The following is a 21,616-nucleotide window of genomic DNA, read 5'->3' as shown; positions in this document are numbered from 1 at the left end:
AGCCATATTTCCCTTTAGGGTTTGAAAAGCATGCCTCTGTTTGAAAAGCATGACCCTAAGGCAAAACAAACATAACCAGGAATTTCAAACACTATCCCATGCTAGCTGATGGCCTATGGGGGCCATGGCTGGGCTGGGGAAGCAGTTCGCCCAGGTGCAGCCAATAAAGAGTGACATTGTCTGCAGAAACTTCTAAAACAATAATAAAACTGACTAAAATCGGTCTGTTTTTATTATACCATAAGTTAGCCATTTAAAAGTTATTGATCAAATACTCCACCACACACACACACACACACACACACACACACAAATCATTTGTTGATCTAAATTCTAAACAACTGCTGAGTTCCCTGAGTTATAATATATGTATAAGCTTCCAGTTAATGCATTTTTATTATTTGTCATTTAATAAACATTGTATTCTACATGAAACTTAATCTGAAGAACTCCAAATTATACGGTTGGCCTCCAACACATATGGACTCGGCTATTTACCTTCTCGCGGAGAGGAAGTTCCTAATGGGATAGACTTCTTCAAGCTCTCTTCAGATGCCTCTCCACCAGCTGTGGGAAGACTTATTTCTGCAATGAAATCTTAGATTCTCAATAAATAGTGACGGCGCAGTGACTGTAAAGACCAAGAAACACAACTTGAGTGACTTCAACGCTATCATTCGAGGCGACAATTTGGACCTTTTATTTGATCCAAGGCAGTGATGCAGAAGGTGAAATGTGAGATGTAATATTTCCGTATGGTAAGTGCATATTTTAGTTCATACAAAGAACATTTGAAAAACAGCTGTTTTTTTTTTTTTTTTTTTTTTTAATGGGGGTATATTACTGTTAGCTGCTATTCGTTTTAAGGCTAAGAAAAAAATGAAGAAATTAATGATTACTATTGATAATGAAGTCAACACAGAAAATTATTTTCTTACATGGAGGAGGGGGATGTTAATGACAGCCTGTCTTGCACGTCAGGGAAGCTGGGCTGAGGGGCAGGCGGACTAACACATCTCGTTATTTATCACCACTCCCCCCGCCCCAAGGAGGGCTATAACCTTTCTCATTTATTCACCTAGATGCTGGGACTATGCTAGGCTTTGGGAAGGAAAACCTGTTGCTGTCTAGTCAATTTTGACAGAGTAGAACTGCCCCATAGAGTTTTCAAGGACTAGCTAGTGGATTTGAACTGCCAACCTTTTGGTTAACAGCCAGAGCTCTTAACCACTGTGCCACCAGGGTTTCAGATTATGAAAATAAACACACACACATGCACAAAGTCTCTGTCCCTGAGCAGTTCATAGTCAGTGGGGGAGATTGACAAATAAATGACTATACACAGCCTTGGGTTTCCAAGTCTGGTTGTGAATCACCCAGAAAGCTTTAAAAAAAAAAAAAGGCATATACTCCAGAAAGCAGTTTTGCAGGTTCGTATAAAGTTAAACATACCCCTACCAATGACTCAACTATTCCACTCCTGGGATATCCCACTTACCTTAGAGACGTAAAAATGTGTGTTCCCACAAAAAAACTGTTCATGAATGTTCATAGCACTTCTAGTCACGATTGCCCCAAACTGGAAACAACCCAAACATCCATCAACAGGCAAATGAATAACTGCAGTGTGGTACCTTCATACAATGGAATACAACTCAGCCATAAAAAGGAATAAACGACACACACAGCGTGGGCATTATGTTGAGTGAATGAAGACAACCTCAAAGGGTTATGAGCTGTATGATTCCATTTGTATGTCATGACTGAAGACACAAACCTCCAGTGACAGAATGGATGAGTGCTCGCCAGGGGTTAAGAGTGGGGGAGGCCATCCCTACGGATCTATATGTCTGTCAAAATGGATATAATTGTGCATAAAAGAAAAAAAAGTCAATTTTACTGTATGATAATTTTAAAATAAAAATGTAAGTCTGAGACAACACTTAGAGGAACACAAGTGGTCTTCTGTGTTTGTAGGAGTCAGTTGGCAGAAAATAAAGACTTGAGAGGCAGGCCAACGCTTGCCGGTAAACAGCTGCAAAGAGGTTTCAAATGAATTCTGAATGGGATGGGGAAATGAAAGATTTTTAAAACCTGAGAGAAACATGATTAGATTTAGGTTTTAGGAGGGTCATTCAGCTGACAGGATGGAAGATGGATTGGAGGGGGTTACTTTGTAAGGAAGGAAATCAGTTAGTATTCTATTGCGAAGACATCAATGCAGGGCAAGAGATAATTCGGCTTTGGACATACTAAGTTAGAGACGCTTACCGGACATTGAAGAAAAGATGTCTATAGAGGTTGAATATCTGAGTCCTAAGTTCCAGAAAGAAGTCTCAACTAATAATAACAATTTGATGGTTAAATCCATGTATATGGATGAGCTCTCATTCTCCAAATTGTATATAGGGTATGGGGGAGCCCTGATGGCACAGTGGTTAAGAGATCAGGCTGCTAACCAGAAGGTTGGCAGTTCAAATCCACCAGATGCTCCCTGAAAGTCCTATGGGGCGGTTCTACTCTGTCCTTTAGGGTTCCTATGGGTTGGAATCAACTCAACGGTAATGGGTTCAGTTTTGTGTTTATACATGGTAAGGGGGAAAAAGAAGTTTGGGAATGGAACCCAGGGAAATAGCAATATCTGAAAAGAACAGAAAGTAAAAAGAAACTGGGAATGCCTCGCCAACGAGAATGGGAAAAGAACAAGGAGGAAGTAATGTTTGTGAAGACAAAGTAGAAAAGAGTCAAGAGTACTCACTTCTAACTTTTTCTAAGTCTGGTTTGTTACATCTGACAACATGGGAACAGCAACTGAGCTCTTCATAGGATCGTGAAGTCACAGGTTTTGGCCATTTCATGGATTGAATTGTGTCCCCCCAAAATATTTGTCCCTTTGGCTAGGCCATGATTCCCAGTATTGTGTGATTGTCCACCACTTTGTCATCTTATGTGATTTTCCTATGTGTCATAATCCTATCTCTATGATGTTAATGAGATGGGATTATAGGCAGTTATGTAAACTCAATCTACAAGATTAATCTACAATTTAAGCCCATCTCTTTTGTGATATAAAAGAAAGAAGCAAGTAGAGAGAGGGAGGGGGACCTCAAACCACCAAGAAAGCAGCAGAGCACGTCCATTGGACCCAGGGTCCCTGTGCCCGAGAAATTCCTAGACCAAGGGAAGATTGATGACAAGGACCTTCCTCCAGAGCTGACAGAGAGAAAGACTTCCCTTGGAGATGATGCCCTGAATTTGGACTTCTAGCCTACCAGACTGTGAGAGAATAAACTTCGGTTTGTTGAAGCCATCACTTATGGCATTTCTGTTATAGCAGCACTAGATAACTAAGACAGGCCACCAAAAGAGATCTATACAGTTACCCTGTCCAAATATCATTTACAGCTGAGAAAACTGAGGCCTAGAGACTAGTTGGCTGGTTTGAGATAGCATATCTAATTCATGGTAAAGCTGGGATGGACAACCAAATTGCCCAGTGGTTGGAGTAAAATAGCTGGCTTCTTTAACAAGTCTTCCATAAAATAAATTTCTTTATCGTCAATACATGTTTCCTACCAGTTGCTCTTATATCCACTTATATGACAAAAACACCTTCCATCCCAAGACAAATAATCAGAACTCGAATGACTGGTTTGATTTCAGTTTTCTATCTATCTTTTCAATTGGTGGCTACCAATCTAACTGGCCACTTTATTTACCTTCCTGCCCCCTTCCTGGAGGGGAGTACAAACATATACATGTACCGTTTGAACTAACCATAAAAATTCTCGAATTTGGTTTCCAGATAGATTTCTCAGATAACTGTATTGAAATCTTATTTTGCCCCAGCCTTGAATTTTCCATTTTCTTTCCCATTACGCCAAGGGCAGGGAGAAACTCTGATGCATATGGGATTTCCTACAAACTGGGGTATCCCAGCCTTCTAGTGGCTTAAACAGTAGAGTACTTGGAGAAAAAAAAAAAAAAAAACTCATACCTGTTTCAAACATTTACAACTAATTCATTATATGACAGAAATTATTCTTTGCAGTGGGTTAAATGTCATGCATTACAGTCCCAAATTTTCAGCTCACTCAGTCCTTTCCAGGTAAATCTCAGTAAATGAAAATTATACGATTTTATAATATATATAATTTATGACATATATATATGTCTTAGACTGAGTTCTCTAGAGAAACAAAACCAGTAAAGCATATAAATACATATATAGAAAGAGAGAGAGAGAGATTTATATCAAGGAAATAGCTCACTCGATTGTCGAGGCTGGAACATCCCAAGTCTGAGGGTCAGGATAGAGGCTTCTGACTCACGCAGCTCCAGGGGCTGCCCAACCCAAGGTCAGCAGGTCGGAGAGCAGGACACTTGCTTACAGGCTGTGAAGATGGACAAATCCGAAGATTGGCAGGTACGCTGCTGGCTCAGGTCCCAAGAATTAGAGGTCAGACAAACCAGAGGCAGCTGCAGGATCCAGAATAAGCCAAAAGCCTTGGCAAGGCAAGCAGGCAGGAAGTAGGAGGCAGAGAGCAGAGAGATGAAGGTTGAGGGGGTGGTGAGCTGCCAGGGGCCCGACCACTCAGCAAATTCCATCATAGGGGTGACTGTACACATAAAATAGGGACTATAATAATATCTTGTTTCTGTGAAATATTAGCATGAGGAAATAAAAAAATACATATATATCTCCTATCCAGTGGTAAAATGTCTTATATTTCGGAGAGACATATATACAATGCTACAGTGTAACATTGTCAACAATTTGTAAATGTTCTACCAAGCAACAGCTAGGAAAATCCGCGCTGTGTGTCCTTATAGCCTCTTCGTGTTCTGAGTCCTATTGCAATAATTTAAGGGATTTCTATTGTATCTTTCTTAAACTTCTCTCAAGGTTTCCGATATGTGTTAGGTTTTGACTTTTCAAGGTTATCTAGCCCTGGTCTGGCCTTGACTAATGAATCTAACTGCTTTTTCCCAAAGGTAGGGTTCAGCTACTTTGTAAGATGGATGAGTGTTTGTGGTCCTTGTTGTTGTTTCACTTTCACTTTGAAAATGAGCTCATTTTAACAGGAATCTACTTTCCGCAGTTCTGATTTAGTCTTCTTTGCCTCATAAAAAAGTTATTTTCCATGCCTATTCTCACTGACTCCTAAATATATTGCATTATTTGCTAACTTCGAACCTCAAAAAAACCTGACTTAAAAATGTAGAAATTATGAAAGCGTGACTATTTCTCAAGCTTTGGAACGCATGTAGAACTAAATAGTAGCTGACAGAGCAAAATTTGGAGTACAAAAAGATACAATATAATGCAAAATCCACTGTTCCGGTTCACATAAAGTTTTAAAATTAAATTGCCGCCCGGTCCAATTAGAATCTTGAGAGAATTCAAAGTGGCAGACCGAGCAGATGGCTCTATCGTTCTTATTTCCCAAGTTTCTATTTTTAAAAATTATATACATTTCAAAATAAAAACATGAAAGTGTAGGAAAAGAAAAAAAAAAATGGGAACAGTGGTGGAATAGAAATGTTGAAAGCTCCTTCCTGAGTGAGCCTGGGAGAAGCTCCAAGCTTAAAGTCAAGAAGTATAAAGAGTTTGCCATGAGCCAAACATCAGGATGATTAATTAAATAACAAGATTTGAAGCTTCTGGATCAATTAGACTCCTGTCACTGATCCTCTAAATTGAGTTTTTAAATGGTTGTCAGAGGAAACTTTTCCCCAAAGATAAAGGCCAAACACCACTTTCTAAAGAAAGTGGATACATTTCCAAGTGAGATTTTTTTTTGAGACCTAAAAAAAGCAAAGTAGGGCTTGCAGTAACTCTAGTCTTTCACACTAGTCAACACGGGAGGAAAGAAAAGCAAGGCCACCAAGAGAAAATTGTGGTAGCTGTGACTCTGAACTGTAATGAGGTGCCCAAGGATGCTGTGGAAAACTCATCGGTGCAGTGTGCAGTTTTTTTTAAATTTTAAGGGAAACGTAGCAATCTTGGACATCTATCAGACACCACAGGGAACGCTGGCTCTGGGCAGTTCACAGTTTCAACATTAGATTGCATTATATTCCTTTTCATGGTGTCAAATCTTTGCAAAGTGGTGTTTTCAGGGATTGCTATCAAAAAAAAAAAAAAAAGCATTGCACAAAAAATCAACGTGGAACAAAAAATCTGAGTGGAGGTCTAGAATCTGATTCCGTCTGAGAAATTCTGCAGTTCCCAATAAACACAAACATTCTGCTAGGATAGAATGACAGTTATGTAAGAATAAAAGGGAAAAAAAATTACATCTATTTGTCTTAGTTTTTCGAACAGCTACTACGTTGTTAGAACATAAATAGTTACTAAGTTGCTTGGACGTAAATACTCAAACAAAACTGCTAAGAAAGCCTTTTGGCCTGCTGGTGCTATGAAAAAAAAAAAAAACTCTTGAGACAATAGGGGCATCCTGAACCAAAGAATGTAGGAAACCTCTGTACTGGGCTTGGTAACTCTCATGGAAAAAGCCTCCCCAGTTTGGCAAGTGGCCCGGCAGGGGCGTGGAGAAGGAGGAGCTGCCCAGACTGCCTGCCTGCCCTTCCTGCTCCTGGTGCCTCACCCACTTATATGGGGCCTGTAGTTAGCCTTTCAAGGAAGAGTCTTGCACAGGAAACAGATGGGCGTAACTGCCAAGGAAGCCCACAATCACCACCTACGTAAATCAACCCAGTCCTTCATTCATAAAAATGAACCAAAACCCAGGGCCACCAGAGACAGTAGGGAAATACCAGCCTGAAAGATAACGATAATGACGAGCAAATAAAACAGCTCACCTGAGAGGAAGCAGAAATAATAATAATCATAATAAAAACCCCAGTTTGATTCTGAGATTAGAGAGGAAATTGCCCCCATAAAATCAGAATTGGCTACAATTAGAAGGAGGAGGAAGGGGAGGGAATAGGAGAGGAGAAGGGCAGAGGGAGGGAAAGAGAAGAATAGCGCTCACAGAAAGAGAAGAGGTATTGGTGATTAGAATTAAACTGACAGCCTAAAAAATCAACTGGAACACTGAGTTGGCTCTCTGAGGGAGTAGTCTCTTCCACTGTGGAGATCACGTAGCTAGAGGGTAAAGACAAGGAAATCTCTCAGATTTAAAAGCAAAAATGAACAGACAAACAAACAAATGGAAACTTAAAAATCTTACAAAATATATCCAGGAGGGTCGATCTGTCTAACTGACATTTTCAAAAATGTTGTTGTTCGGTGCCGCCCAGTCAGTTCCGACTCATAGTCCTATTCGTATGTACAGCAGAAGGAAACATCGCCCAGTCTGGCGCCATCCTCACAATTGTTGTTATGCTTGAGCCCATTGCTGCAGCCACTGTGTCAATCCATCTCGTTGAGGGTCTTCCTCTCTTTCACCGATGCTCTACTTTACCAAGCATGATGTCCTTCTCCAGAGATGGTCCCTCCTAGTATGGTCAAGGAATGTGACACAAAGTCTCACCATTCTTACTTCTAAGGAGCATTCTGGCTGCACTTCTTTGAAGACAGATTTGTTTGTTCTTCTGGCAGTCCATGGTATGTTCAATATTCTACTTCAATGCCATAATCCAAAGGCATCGATTCTTCTTCGGTCTTCCTTACTCATTGTCCAGCTTTTGCATGCATATGAAGCCATTGAAAATATCATGACTTGGGTTAGGCACACTTTAACCCTCAAAGTGACATCTTTGCTTTTCAACACCTTAAAGAGGGCTTTTGCAGCAGATTTGCGCAATGCGATGTGTCTCTTCATTTCTTGACCACTGTTTCCACGGGTGTTGATTGTGGATCCAAGTAAAATGAAATCCTTGACAACCTCAGTCTTTTCTTTGTTTATCCTGATGTTGCTTATTGGTTCAGTTGTGAGGATTGTTGTTTTCTTTATCTACTGCTGTACCATTATTAATTTCTTACTTACACTTTCCTTAGGGTTCATTATGCCTATTGTTGCAGAGTTTTTTGTTTTTTATTGTTTTATTGTGGTAATATTTATATAACATTTGCCAGTTCAGCATTTTTTACATGTACTAGCCATGTTATGTTCATCGTGTTGTACAACAATCACCCCTATTCATTTCCAAATCATTATTGTTGCTGTTTTGCTTCTATCATGGAATGGGATAGTTTATTTGCATCCTTTCCTACTTACTGATAAATGACATTCAGGTTTAATTTTCTCTGTAACTCAAGGATTATTTAGGTGGTATTTTTACTTTCCACATGGCTTTAGCTTTTGTGTTGGACTTTTTGTTATTGCTTTAATTTTATTGCTGTTGTCAAAAAATATGGCTGTGGAATTTCCTGTTTTTGTTATTGTTTTTGTTTTGAGATACAGGCTATAACCAGTGTTTCAATATACCATGAACTTTTGAAATTAATATATTTCATATCGATATTGAGTAAACAAACCTTACTGTGTTATTTAATTCTTCTCTTTAATATTTTTTTTCTGCTTCATGTATATAAAAAACGGGGAAATAATTAAAATATCCTACTAGAATGGTGCTTTGCCAATTTCTTCTTGTACTTCTAAGTCTTTATTTGATACGTTTTGACGCTATGTTATTTGCTCATAAATTTTCCTGGCTATCATATTCTCAGAATGAATTGTACTTTTTAAAATCAATAAAGGCAGCCCACTTTATCCCTAGTTATTTTTTAATTTTTCTTAAATTCCAGTTGTCGGATACTAATATTGCTTTTTAGGGTTCTTTTCGAGTTTTTTTGGTCTTATATTTCTTTGTTCATCAGTTTGTTTTTATATTTTCTGTGTCATTTTCTTTCATGATGCATCCTCTGTGTACATGTAAAGTTTAATAACAGGGTCGTTGTCTTTTATTAGAGACATTTAACCCATCTATATTTATTTTATGTTGTGATGAGTTACCTTCTTGGTAATGGTTCTGTTGGCTTTTTGTTGTTGCTGTTATTCTTTCTTGCTATTACCTCAGGCATATAGCATCTGTAAAAACTGCCCCCCTGTGCCAGCTGAAAGCTTTACATTTATTTATTTATCCATTGGTACCACAAATACTTCTTAATCCCCTACTAAATATATGGCAGAAACCAACAGTGGTTAAGTGGTTAAGTGGCATAGTACTTAAGAGTTACGGCTGCTCACTAAAAGGTTGGCAGTTCAAATCCACCAGGTGCTCCTCGGAAACTCTATTGGGCAGTTCTACTCCATCCTATAGGGTCACTATGAGTCAGAATCAACTTGACAGCAATGGTTTTTCTTGTTTGTTTGTTTTAAATGGATGGCATCATACTAGCTCTGGACATACCCCGGTGTGAAGACATATGTGGTTTTGCCACCGTGAAACTTACATTCTAAAAATATCAAGGACAGAAGTCTTGGTGAATGTTCTCTACGTGATAGGCACTGTTCTCACTGCTTTACTTGTTCTCACTCACTGACTTTTCAAACTAACAAAATGAGATTTTACCAATAAGAAAACAGAAACTTTATAAAGTACCCACTGAGTTTTCATAACATACCCAGGGTTATGCAATTTGTATGTGATGGGTCTAGGATTCAAATATAGATTTGCTTCATGACAAAGCCTACTGTTATGAATGGACAAACCACTAACAGGTGCCTACTCAATGGTTAAGAGCTCAGCTGCTGACCAAAAGTTGGCAGTTCGAATTTACCAGCCACCACTTGGAAACCCTGTGGGGCAGTTTTACTCTATCCTGTAGGGTTCCTATGTTTCTCTCTATTCAGGGCCTAAAGTGCACACCATCCTCCCAGTTTGCTGGGCCTCCGTTCTAACCACCCCATACGACCCATCCTGATGCTTTCCTGCCTTCACACGACAGTGTATGAAGGGTGAACAACTGGTTCCTTTTGCCTCAGGCAATCACCCGGTATCATGGATTGAATTGTGTCCCCCAAAAATGTGTGTATCAACTTGGCTAGGCCACGATTCCCAGTATTCTGTGGTGGTCCTGCATTTTGTGATTGTAATCTCATGTTAAGAGGATTAGGGTGGGATTGTAACACCACCCTTAGTCAGGTCACCTCCCTGATCCAATGTGGAGGGAGTTTCCCTGGGGTGTGGCCTGCACCACCTTTTATCTCTCAAGAGATAAAAGGAAAGGGAAGCAAGCAGAGAGTTGGGGACCTCACATCACCAAGAAAGCAGTGCCAGGAGCAGAGTGTGTCCTTTAGACCTGGGGTTCCTGCACAGAGAAGCTCCTAGTCCAGGGGAAGTTTGATGAGAAGGCTGACAAAGACAGAAAGCCTTCCCCTGGAGCTGACACCCCAAATTTGGACTTTTAGCCTACTTCACCGTGAAGAAATAAACTTTAGCTGTCTACTTGTAGTATTCCTGTTATAGCAGCACTAGATGACTAAGACACCCCAAAACACCAGCCATTCTCTTCACTTACTGGGTCTCACCTCGCTGGCCCGTACCAGTTGCCATCGAGTTGACTCTGACTCACGGCGACCCACGTATGTCAGGGTAGAACTGTGCCTCATAGGGTTTTCGGTGGCTGATTTTTTTTAAGTAGATCACGAAGCCTTTCTCCTGAGGCACCTGAGAGTGGACTCAAACCTTTGGTTTTTGGTTAGCAGCAAAACCTGTCAATCATTTGCACCACCCAGAGACTCCTCACTGGCCCACAGTCCTCCCCTGCCCCGAAATTTGTCTGTGAGCTCTATTGGGCTCCTTGTCCAGGCAATTTGCACCAGACAGATGCCCTCTGGAATGTTCTCAGCTGCCTTCCTTTCCAGTCACAGACCTGTGAGGACGTCTTGATGTTTTCCACGCCACAGACAACTAAGAGGTTGCGTTTAAATGTACACGACCTGAGTGTGCTGTGCAGTCACGACGGATCTGTTAACACCAGTGACAGCCAACAAGGCCGTCCACTCCCTAAGTCCTTAGCAAGGAGCATGGCCCAAAACCTCTGACCTGGACAGATTAGCCTCAAACTTCCTAGATTTTTGCAGAACAACCGCACTCCACTCCTCCCTCATTTTGCCAGCCTTGAAGAGGAGGCCCAGGTTGGAGGCAGTAACAGGTACCCTGGTACACTATTGCCTTTTATCTCATTTTGCTTTGCTTTCTCTGTTCCACGATTTAGCGGGGCCTGAAGGGTTAGCCTCCTTTCTTCTTCTGTTTAGTCAGAATCTTCCTTAGTTACAAAACCCCACAATGAGTTTTGAGTATGTCCAGGGGGAGTTAATTGAACTTGGGAAGTTATTTTCTCTTTCCACAAGGCTTAGGCTTCAGGCCTTGTGTGGTTCTCTGAACTCAAATATCCTAATGGGCATGCCAGAAACTGCTTTTCCTTACATGTGTGAATAAACCTTTGTCTTTGCATTCTTGCCGGTCACCCTCCTTTCAACCCCACCTAGGGCAGATGGCCGCCCAGGCAGAGGAGGGGAAGGCCATATGCCAGGAAATGTAAAGCATAGAATTACATCAGTGTGTTTAAAAATATTTACTTTATTTTATAACAATTGAAGGAGAAGTACCTGGGACTATGACATCATAAAAAGGGGGAATTTGCCCTAACCTCAGAGGGGGCAGAAAAAAAAAAAATCTGTTGAGGAAGTAATGTTTGAGAGAAGCTTTGAAGGCTCTGTGGGAATCACCTGGTCAGAGGGGAAGTGAAGCGCGTTTCAGACAAAGAGGATAGCATACCAAAGAGCCAGAGGCAGCAAGAACAAATGAGTGTGCTAGAGAAAAGTGAAAACAAGAGGGTAAAATACAGGTGGAGAACGGGAGCCCTGGTGGCTCCGTGGTAGGATTCTTGCCTTTCATGCTGGAGACCCGGGGTTCAATTCCCAGCCAGTGCAGTTCACGCACAGCAGCCACCATCTGTCAGTGGAGGCTTGCATGTCGCTATGATGCTGAACAGGCTTCGGCGGTGCTTCCGGACTAAGGAAGAGTAGGAAGAAAGGCTTGGTAATCTGCATCTGAAAATCAGCCAGTGAAAGCCCTCTGGATCCACAACCCAGCACAGGGATGGCGCAGGACCAGGCACTGTTTCATTCCCTTGTGTATCAGTCGGCAGCTGACAACAACAAGGGAGGAGAAAATAGATGCAAAGCCATGGGCAGCCAAGGCCTTCAGGCAGAGCAGAGATCATGTTTGCATTTTTAAAACATGACTATGTCTCCTGTGCTCAGATGAAAACAGGAAGGGGCAAGATGGCAAGAGGGCTGAATGGTCGGGAAGCTCTTGCTGTAGAGCAAATGAAAATTACAGCGCCTGATTCCCGTCAGGATTAGTTCTGTGACCTTTAACTGATTACCTAGTCATCCACCTACCAAAAGGATCAAGAAGTTCCAGAACTACCTGGCCTACACCGTGTTCTAAACGACACCACCCACAAGAGCTGTTTATTTGCTTATGTCTAGTGGGGGATTAAATGATCCCGGGCCTGCTTGGGGCCAAATCCAAACAAAATAAAGGTCATTATCCAATTATCCACTTACAGTTCTTTTCCTTTGCAGACCGTAATTTTCCCACCAGCATAGCCATCACAGTTGTCTCGAGTCTAAAAGGCATGGAGAAAAAGTCCTCAAAGACAGTGGGAAACTCTAGATGATCCTGAGAGAAGAGAGCATAAAACAGAATTCCCAGTTTACCCCTTTTGCTGCCCTTCTTCGTCTGTGGAAGGGGAGGGCAAGACGTGCAGCGAATCACAGCCCCTAAGATTTCATGTTGGCTTGATTTCCCACAGGGGCCTGGTGACAGAAATGGTTTGCACTCAACTACTAACCTAAGGGTTGTTGGTTTGAACCCACCCAAGAGAGCCAAGGAAGAAAGTCCTGATGATCTGTTCCCATAAAGTTTACAGCCAAGAACACCCCATGGAGCAGTTCTACACTGTAACTTATGGAGCTGCCATGAGTCAGAATTGACTCGGTGGTAATGGGCTTGGATTTGGGGTTTAATTAGCCCTTGAGCAACACACTCTTTTTAAGGACCTATATATGTTAGTCAGAGGCCCTGGTGGTAAAGTGGTTAAGAGTTTGGTTGCCAGCCAAAAAGTCAGTAGGGTCGAATCTACCAGCTGTTCCTTGGAAACCCTGTGGGGCAGTTCTACTCTGTCTTATGGGGTACCAGCTGTTCCTTGGAAACCCTGTGGGGGCAGTTCTACTCTGTCTTATGGGGTCACTGTGAGTCGGAATCAACTCGACAGCAACTGGTTTGGTTTTTTGGTTATTTGTTAGTCAAACAGTCCTGATGCTACAGTGGGTAAGCACTTGGTTGCTAACTGAAAGGTCGGCAGTTTGAACCCACCAGCCACTCTCAGGGAGAAAGACACGACAGTCTGTTTCCGTCAAGATTTACAGTCATGGAAACCTTATAGGTCAGTCTCCTCTATCCTATAGGGTCTCTATGAGTCGAAATCGACTCAGTGGCAATGGTTTACATGTTAGGCAGGAGTCCCCAGGTGGTGTGAATGAGTAACTCTCTTGGCTGCAAACTGCAAGGTTGGTGGTTCGAGTCCATGCAGCGGCACTGCAGGCGAAAGACCTGGCAATCTACTGCTGAAAGGTCGAAACCATGAAAGCCTTGTGGAGCACTTCTCCTCCGCAGCACATGGGGTCACCATGAGTCACAACCAATGCGAGGGCAATGGGATTGGTTGTTTTTCTCTTTTTTTTTTCATGTTAGCCTGATTTCCCGTCAGTGGAAAAATTATGAGCAGGAAGGGAAATGGGAATAATTTTATCTCATTTATGCTTGTAATAGAACTGTGAGAGTTAGGGGCGGGTCACAGCGTGTCATTTACTGTCCAGTGTTGGCGTGTGTGCACGTGTCCAGGACTTCACAGATGTTCAGCACACTTCAGCCTTCCCACAGATTCAGCCCCCTGTCTGTGAGTGGATCACAGCCTTTCCCAAGGACTTGACAGCTGCGTCTCACCCTTCTGAGAAAGATTCTTAACCAGTGTGGCTGAAGGGCACTGAATCCTCAACTAATCTTACGTTAGCATTTGGACCAGGGGCTCACAGGAAAAATAAAACCAAGACAAATCCATTGCCATCGAGTCGATTCGGACTCATAGCCACCCTGTAAGACAGAGTAGAGCTGCCCCGTTAGGTTTCCAGGCTGTAATCTTTACGGAAGCAGACTGCCACATCTTTCTCCTGTGGAAGCAGCTGATAAGTCTGTCCACCAACCTTTTGGTTAGCAGCTGATTTCTTAACCACTGTGCCACCAGGGCTCCTAACAGGAGAAATCAAACACACAAATCCATTGGTGCTGAGTCGATTCGAACTCATAGAAACCCTATAGGACAGGGCAGAGCTGCCCCTTAGGGTTTTCAAGGAGCAGCTGGTGGATTCGAACTGCCAACCTTTTGGTTAGCAGCCAAGTTCCTAACCACTGCGCCTCCAGGCCTCCCACAGGAGATGTAGCATTAACACAGGTGAAAGCCTCTTTCTTGACGTTTAATCAAAGATCGCCAGCAGAAGTAATCATGAAAAATAAATAAAAAATAAAATTTGTATCATTATTGCTACCTTTCTACAGAATAATACTTTAAACAGAACAACAATAAGCAACTTTTTTTTCCACAAATTTTTGTTTGAAAGCATTTGATCCCAGGAAAGTCTTTGATGATAAGAGAATTTTTAGCAATTGGGGACAGTCATCCATCGGATATTAGTTCCGGGGTGAAGTTCTTCACAAGGTGCCTCATAGTGATAACACTTTAATCATTTATCCTCGGAATAGGATGAACACAAAACCGCTGGACTGTACAGAGCCTTGAATGTTATTAAACAAGCAAAATGAATTTTAAGCCTCCAAAAATATCTGAGAATTAAGGGTGTGTTTTAAAGGTCTGTGGAAAAAAATGCAATCCAGAAGGGAGGTGGTGGTTCCAGGATAGTCAGTGGTACAGGTACTGCAGCCCCAACCCCAGCTCGCCGCTTCCCCGCAGGTTCCCTTTCTGTTGTTGGAAGGGCCCAGCTCCCTAGGGAAAGAACTTTGTTTTCTTTCAGCTTTCTGACATCCTATGATGCAACCTGATGCAAAGCCATATGCACCTCCTCACAGGAGAAACTTAAAGAGAAGAGGGAGCTGCTCCTGGGCTGGTGTGGAAATCCTCAAGGGGACCCTGAGTGAGAGCTGAGCAGTTGCAGCATAAGGCAGGGGACCTCTTGGGAAAGTCTATGGAAACGAATTATGGTTTAGAAGAGAAATCAGGTTCCAGTAATTAAAGAACAGAGGGAAAAAAAAAAAAAACTGCAGGTGGGGAGTCTCAACGCAAGCCTTGGGATAAAGAAGGCGTGCTCATTTCAGAATGCCTTGTGGGAAGAGGGAGTTGAGTAGAATATTAATAGAAACTATGTTGTTGATGGGTGCCATCTAGTCAATTCCGACTCATACCCACCCCATGTGACGGAGTACAACTGCCCCACAGGGTTTTCTAGGGTGTAATCTTTACGGAAGTTGATCGCCAGGTCTTCTCTCCCACAGAGTCACTGGGTGGGTTTGAACAGTCAACCTTTCGGCCAGCAGCGGGCAAGTAACCTTTGAGCCAGCAGGGCTCCTTTACAGAAACAAGTATGAAGGGGAGCGATGTTAGTGGTCTCTACTCCCAGTGTTTTGGTTGGAGTCCTGATAGGGGAGGGCAGGGGGAGTCTTCTTTCCTTCCTGTCCCTGCTTCAGAATAAGTAAGGGTCGGATGGTGAGGGTCACGGCCAGGGGTGTGCAGATACGGCCAACAGAAAGGACAACTGGAAGCAAGGGAAAGCCACCTAGATGTATATGCTAGGACCAGGGCCTCTCCTGGGGATCCCCAGCCTATCTGGCCTTTGGAGATGGCTTGGTGAGAATCACATGCACTCTACACAGGACCCTTCTGCCACTGTAGGGAGTCCATATAGGGAGAGTGGCTCTCTAGATCTTAAAGAAAATGATATAGCGCTGATTTTTACATAGTAAGAAAAACCAAACCCACTGCCGTGGAGCCAATTCTGACTCATAGCAAACCTACAGGACACAGTAGAACTGCTCCATAGGGTTTCCAAGGAGCGGCTGGTGGATTCGAACTGCTGACCTCTTGGTTAGCAGCCAAACTCTTAACCACCAGGACTCTTTCCACATAGTAGACATTCAATAAATATTTATGAATACATGGATGAGAATTACTAAAAATATTTGCTTTTTCAGCAAATAAGTAAATGATTTCAACACAGAGTAAAATACAGGCAAGGAAGATATTGTACCACCATCTGTTTGTCAGTTTGTCATACTGTGGTGGCTGGCACGTTGCTATGATGCTGGAAGTGATGCTGCTGGTATCTCAAATATCAGCGGGGTCACCGAGGCTGACAGGATTCAGTGGAACTTCCAGACTTAACACAGACTAGGAAGAAGGACCTGGTGATGTACCTCTGAAAATTAGCCAATGAATATTGTGGGATATAGTGCTGAAAGACGAGTTCCCCAGGTTGGAAGACATTCAAAGTGCACAGGGGCCATGGTGATGGACTCAAGCATGCCAGTGACTTTAGGAATGGTACAGGACAGGGCAATGTTTCATTCTGTTACACAACGGGTCGCCGTGAGTCGGAGCCAACTTGACAGCAATTAACAAAAACAAGATATCGCAAATACCTCACAGGGACTCTCAGTCACCATTATTATCAAGTTTATTTGTACAGTAGTAATAATAATAGATACTTGTATAATCCTCACAACTGGCCCAATAAGCAACATCATGATAAATGGAGAAAAGATTGAGGTTGTCAAGGATTTCATTTTACGTGGATCCACAGTCAACACCTATTGATGCAGCAGTCCAGAAATCAAAAGACACATTGCATTTGGGCAAATCTGCTGCAAAAGACTTCCTTCAAGTGTTGAAAAGCAGAGATGTCACCTTGAGGACTAAGGTGCGCTTGACCCAAGCCATGGTGTTTTCAATTGCCTGGTATGCATGCAAAAGCTGGACAATGAATAAGGAAGACCAAAGAAGAATTGATGCCTTTGAATTGTGGTGTTGGCAAATAATATTGAATATACCATGGACTGCCAAAAGAACAAAAAATTCTGTCTTGGAAAAAGTACAACCAGAATGCTCCTTAGAAGCAAGGATGACAAGACTATGTCTCACATACTCTGGACATGTTGTCAGGAGGAATCAGTCCCTGGAGAAGGACATCATGCTTGGAAAGTAAAGGGTCAGTGAAAAAGAGGAAGACCCTCAATGAAATGGATTGACACAGTGGCTGCAACAATGGACCGGAGCACAGCAACAATTGTGAGGATAGCACAGGACCGGGCAGTGTTTTGTTCTGTTGTGCATAGGGTCGCTATGAGTCAGAACCACCTCGACGGCACTTAACAACAACAACAACTTGTATGATGTCGATTGTATGCCAGGTACTGATAGAAGAGACTTAAACCTAACCTACTGCCATCAAGACAATTCTGACTCATAGAGACCCTACAGGACAGAATAGAACTGCCCCACAGGGTTTCCAAGAAGCGCCTGGTGGATTTGAACTGCTGACCTTTTGGTTAGCAGCCGTAGCACTTAACCACTGCGCCACCAGGGTTTACCTATATTAAATCATATCAGTCTTCACACAATCACTATTTCATAGACGAGGGAGCAAAATCCCCAAAATGTAACTTTATAGGCAACTTGCCTTCCAAACCAAAAAACAAAACTCGGTTCTGACTTATAGTGACCTATATAGTGACTTATAGTGACAGTGTAGAACTGCCACATAGGGTTTCCAAAGCTGTAATCTTTATGGAAGCAGCTCGCCGGGTCTTTCTCCAGAGGAGCTGTTAATGGGTTCAAACCGCCAACCTTTAGGTGAACAGCCCAGCACTTAACTGCTAGGTCAGAGCTATGAAGGACAGAGGGGGATTTGACTTCGGGCAGTCGGTAACTAGACTTACGGTTTTCAGCCACTCTGTTACATTGCATACAGGCAAAGTCACACCAGTTTTTAGAATCCATGTTTTTTCTTGGTTGTCACACTGGCTTTTCACTACGTCTTGTTCAGATTATGTATATTTCAGACGTGGTTCAAGCGTTAAGGTGGCATGATTAACAGATAACCCAAATAAAACAGATTATGATTTGTTTATTGCTCTCTCTTCAGGTCTACAAAGATGGCTGCTAAACCTACTCTCCTCATATCTAAATGTAACAGAATATGTAAGTTTGAAACCTCCTACCTCATTTTTTACTATAAGGCTCAAATAAAACAGAATTCATAAAAGTGCTTCGACTGCCTTTCATGGGTTCTGACCACAAGGGTTACTCTACCATCATTTGGAATTTTGAAAAACATCATAAAACAAAATTTGTATACCCAGTACAAGGACATTCAAGTTTTCCAAATATCTAAACATTTGAGATTGTGTATAATCATCAATTATCATAGAACATCTTTATCATAATTTAGAAAATCATTAGACACTGATTAATTAAAAAAAATTATTATGCTTGAGAAAGACCTGGAAACCTAGTTTCACAAGTTCGAAATGGAAACCAGTTATTAATTGAAAATCCACTGTGTAGATCACAATATAAATGCTGAGAAGTAATCAAAGTTTTGTGATACTTTTTCACACATAAAAACAAAAAACCAAACCCGTTGCTGTCAAGTCAATTCCAGCTCATAGCTACCATATAGCACAGAGTAGAACTGCCCCACAGGGCTTCCAAGGAGCGACTGGTAGATTTAAACTACTAACCTTTTGGTTAACAGCCATAGCACTTAACCACTGTGCCACCAGGTACATATAACCAAAAAAAGAAAAGTCAAACCCGTTGGCATTGAGTCGATTCTAACTGATAGTGACCCTATAGGGCAGAGTAGAACTGTCTCATAGGGTTTCCAAGGAGTGGCTGGTGGATTCGAACTGCTGACCTTTTGGTTAGCAGCCATAGCTCTTAACCACTATGCCACCAGGGTTTCCCCAGGTACATATACTCAAGGTAAAATAAAATTAAAAGACAGAAAGAGGCTTACTGAGGTATCCTTTTATCCTTTCATCAAACTTTTGAACATCTACACTGTCAGTCATTGTGTTAGGCACCGGAGATTCATGATGGATAAGGCAAGCTTCTGCCCATAAAATCCTGGTCCCTAAGTTTCCTGGTGGGAAAGAGATGCAACAGATAAACCACAGGATGCTATAAGAACTCAGAACAGATGGGGTAGGACAGAAAGTCTTTCTGGAAATGGTGGGCATCTGAAGCCATGATTCTGTACTAAATGAGAAGGGATATTGTAAGTGCTGGGAATTTATAATTCTGGAGGGAGTGGTTGGGGAAGAATTTGTACAGTCGTTAATAACTCTGTTGGTTCCTAAAGAACAGGGAGAAACTGGAGATTAGAGAGAAGCAGCAAGGACCCAGGAGGCAGAGGGAACACTTCGGTGATCCAACAATCTGGCGACAATAATAACAGACATCGCTGTAATCGATGAGAATGGTCGTGGTAGAGGAGAAGTGAAAACGCAAGTTGGAAAGGTACTTTTGGATCACAGTCTGGTATTTCTCGAATATTAGACTATAGGCTCCTTCTATAAGCAACGGCACTAGTGACTGCTTTGGGAAAGAAGATTAACAGAAAATAAACAAATTAACACTACCGGAGCTGGGAGAGGCCTTAGAGAATATCTAACTCCCACTAGATCATAACACTTTGATGTCAAGAGAAGTGAGTTTTTTGTCCGTGTATTCCCCACACTGCCAGGCAGAAAATCCTCACTCAACAGATATTTAATACACAAGTGAGAGAAATTGGAAAGCATAGCCCAGAGTGATAGCTTTAGTGATTTACCTAAGGTCACTCAGCAGTGACCAGACTCCAGGCTCATTGTTCAGCCATAACCAGAAGTCACTCTTGCCTCATTCATTATTAAACATAAACTAGATGTTTTCGCCACAGAAGACCGCTATCTGGGGATATGGAGCTTCCAGAGAGATGACTGTTTTTCTGTTTACAGATGGGTCTCCAATGTCTTACGCATATGCACACCAAGTTTAAAAAATTAAAATGTATACATAAAATTTTCTGGACCCATGCTGATGATACTAATATTACAAGAGGCAATTAACCATGTTACATATTGAAATACCTTTGAAATGAAGAATTAATGAAACCCTAATCCTACGAAACTTTCTGTGTCTCTCTCTGACGCTCACACACACACACACATACACACTGCTCACCAAGAATATTAATTCCTGAATTCGCCACTCTTGGAAACACTTCATTTTTCCACTCTAGTCTGTGTAATACGCATGAAACAAGACTGGCCATGGCTCTGTCATCTAAAGTTGGGTGACAGATAGATACACGGCCACTAATTATACCATGCTTTTCGCTTTTGTGTAGTTTTTGAAATTTTCAGTTAAAACATTTTAAATGAGGGCAAAAAATGCTATTCATTAACAAATGTGCCATTCAAAATTCACTTACTGAGTTCCGTTCGGAAGAACACTGCTTCCGCAATGGATAATTCAGGCACCTTGACAATTGTTCCTTAGCAGCTGAATGGAGGTGTATGAGATCACTAAGCATAGGTGACTGACCTAGGTAACTTGGGAGGTTACCCCTACTAGAAGGGGAGGAAAAGGTCACTGCCACATCTTCTATCGTATTGTATAACTTTCTGCTGAACAGAGAACTGCCTAATTGTTTCAGGGAGAAAGCTATTTTTTTTGTTTGTTTTGTTTGTTTAACCCAAGACATAAGAAACATAAAATAAACCAATATTATTATTCTAAAAAGATTAAAAGAATTTATAGAGACCTAAGTATCTGAGAACTGAAGCAGTCATCAAATCCTACAAACTCAAGACTACTGATTTTATTTTTGCACTTATACCAAAATAGAGCTTTACACACAGGTGCACATTACTGCAACCAGTAAGTGGGAGCAGATTGGAAAACAGCAAACTGTTGTGAACGCCTTCACCTCTGGGAAAGCCCGTAAGGTTGACTATTTATGTACGAATGCCTATACTAGGAGTGTGTCTGTGCGTGTGTGTGTGTGTGTGTGAGAATATAAGGTATACCTTTCTCCATTATGTATGTGAGACAAAGCCACATCAGGAAGCACATTCTCGTATTGGGGACTGCCGTCCTTGACAAACCCAAATAAAAAGTAGATGGTTGTAACCCTAAGGGCTAAGGAAAGCTAAAAATGGGTGTGTCTCACTGAATTGTGAGAACAATTGGCGGTCTTCATTTTACCAGTTGCTATTTTTGAAGGAGAAAAATGGAGCAAGACTGAATTGGGATAAGATATAAGGGGGAGAAAAGCCGTCATAACCTCAATTCTATATATACATTCCTAGTTGCATATTCAGGAGCCCTAGTGGCACAGTGGATAAAAGGCTTGGCTGCTGATTGAAAGGCCGGTGGTTTGAACCCACCAGCCCTTCCGTGGGAGGAAGATGTGGCAGTCTGCTTCCGTGAAGATTTACAGCCTTGGAAACAGTATGGGGCAGTTCTGCTCTGCCCTATAGGGTCCCTATGAGTAGGAATCAACGCGAGGGCAGTGGGTTAAGTTGCATATCCAGCGTCCAGTATTGGCTGAATGTAGAGAAAAACTAAAGAAAT

At 42.0% G+C, this 21,616-nt stretch overlaps 1 long non-coding RNA gene across 2 annotated transcripts in view; it reads right to left on the bottom strand.

Annotated features, from left to right (window-relative positions):
- Positions 1-811: 811 nt before the first annotated feature.
- Positions 812-21,616, bottom strand: part of LOC135228556 (uncharacterized) — an 87,206-nt gene continuing 66,401 nt past the window's right edge. For both annotated transcript variants that reach the window (XR_010319086.1, XR_010319087.1), the window contains 2 exons: positions 12,492-12,606; positions 812-11,931 (listed from right to left, as the gene is read on the bottom strand). This is a non-coding gene — a long non-coding RNA (uncharacterized LOC135228556). The remainder of the gene's footprint in view (positions 11,932-12,491; positions 12,607-21,616) is intronic.

Source organism: Loxodonta africana, chromosome 23 (assembly GCF_030014295.1).
Source record: "Loxodonta africana isolate mLoxAfr1 chromosome 23, mLoxAfr1.hap2, whole genome shotgun sequence".
Classification (NCBI taxonomy): domain Eukaryota; kingdom Metazoa; phylum Chordata; class Mammalia; order Proboscidea; family Elephantidae; genus Loxodonta; species Loxodonta africana.
The sequence above is the reverse complement of the archived record's forward strand: the minus strand, read 5'-3'. Positions and strand labels throughout refer to the sequence as shown.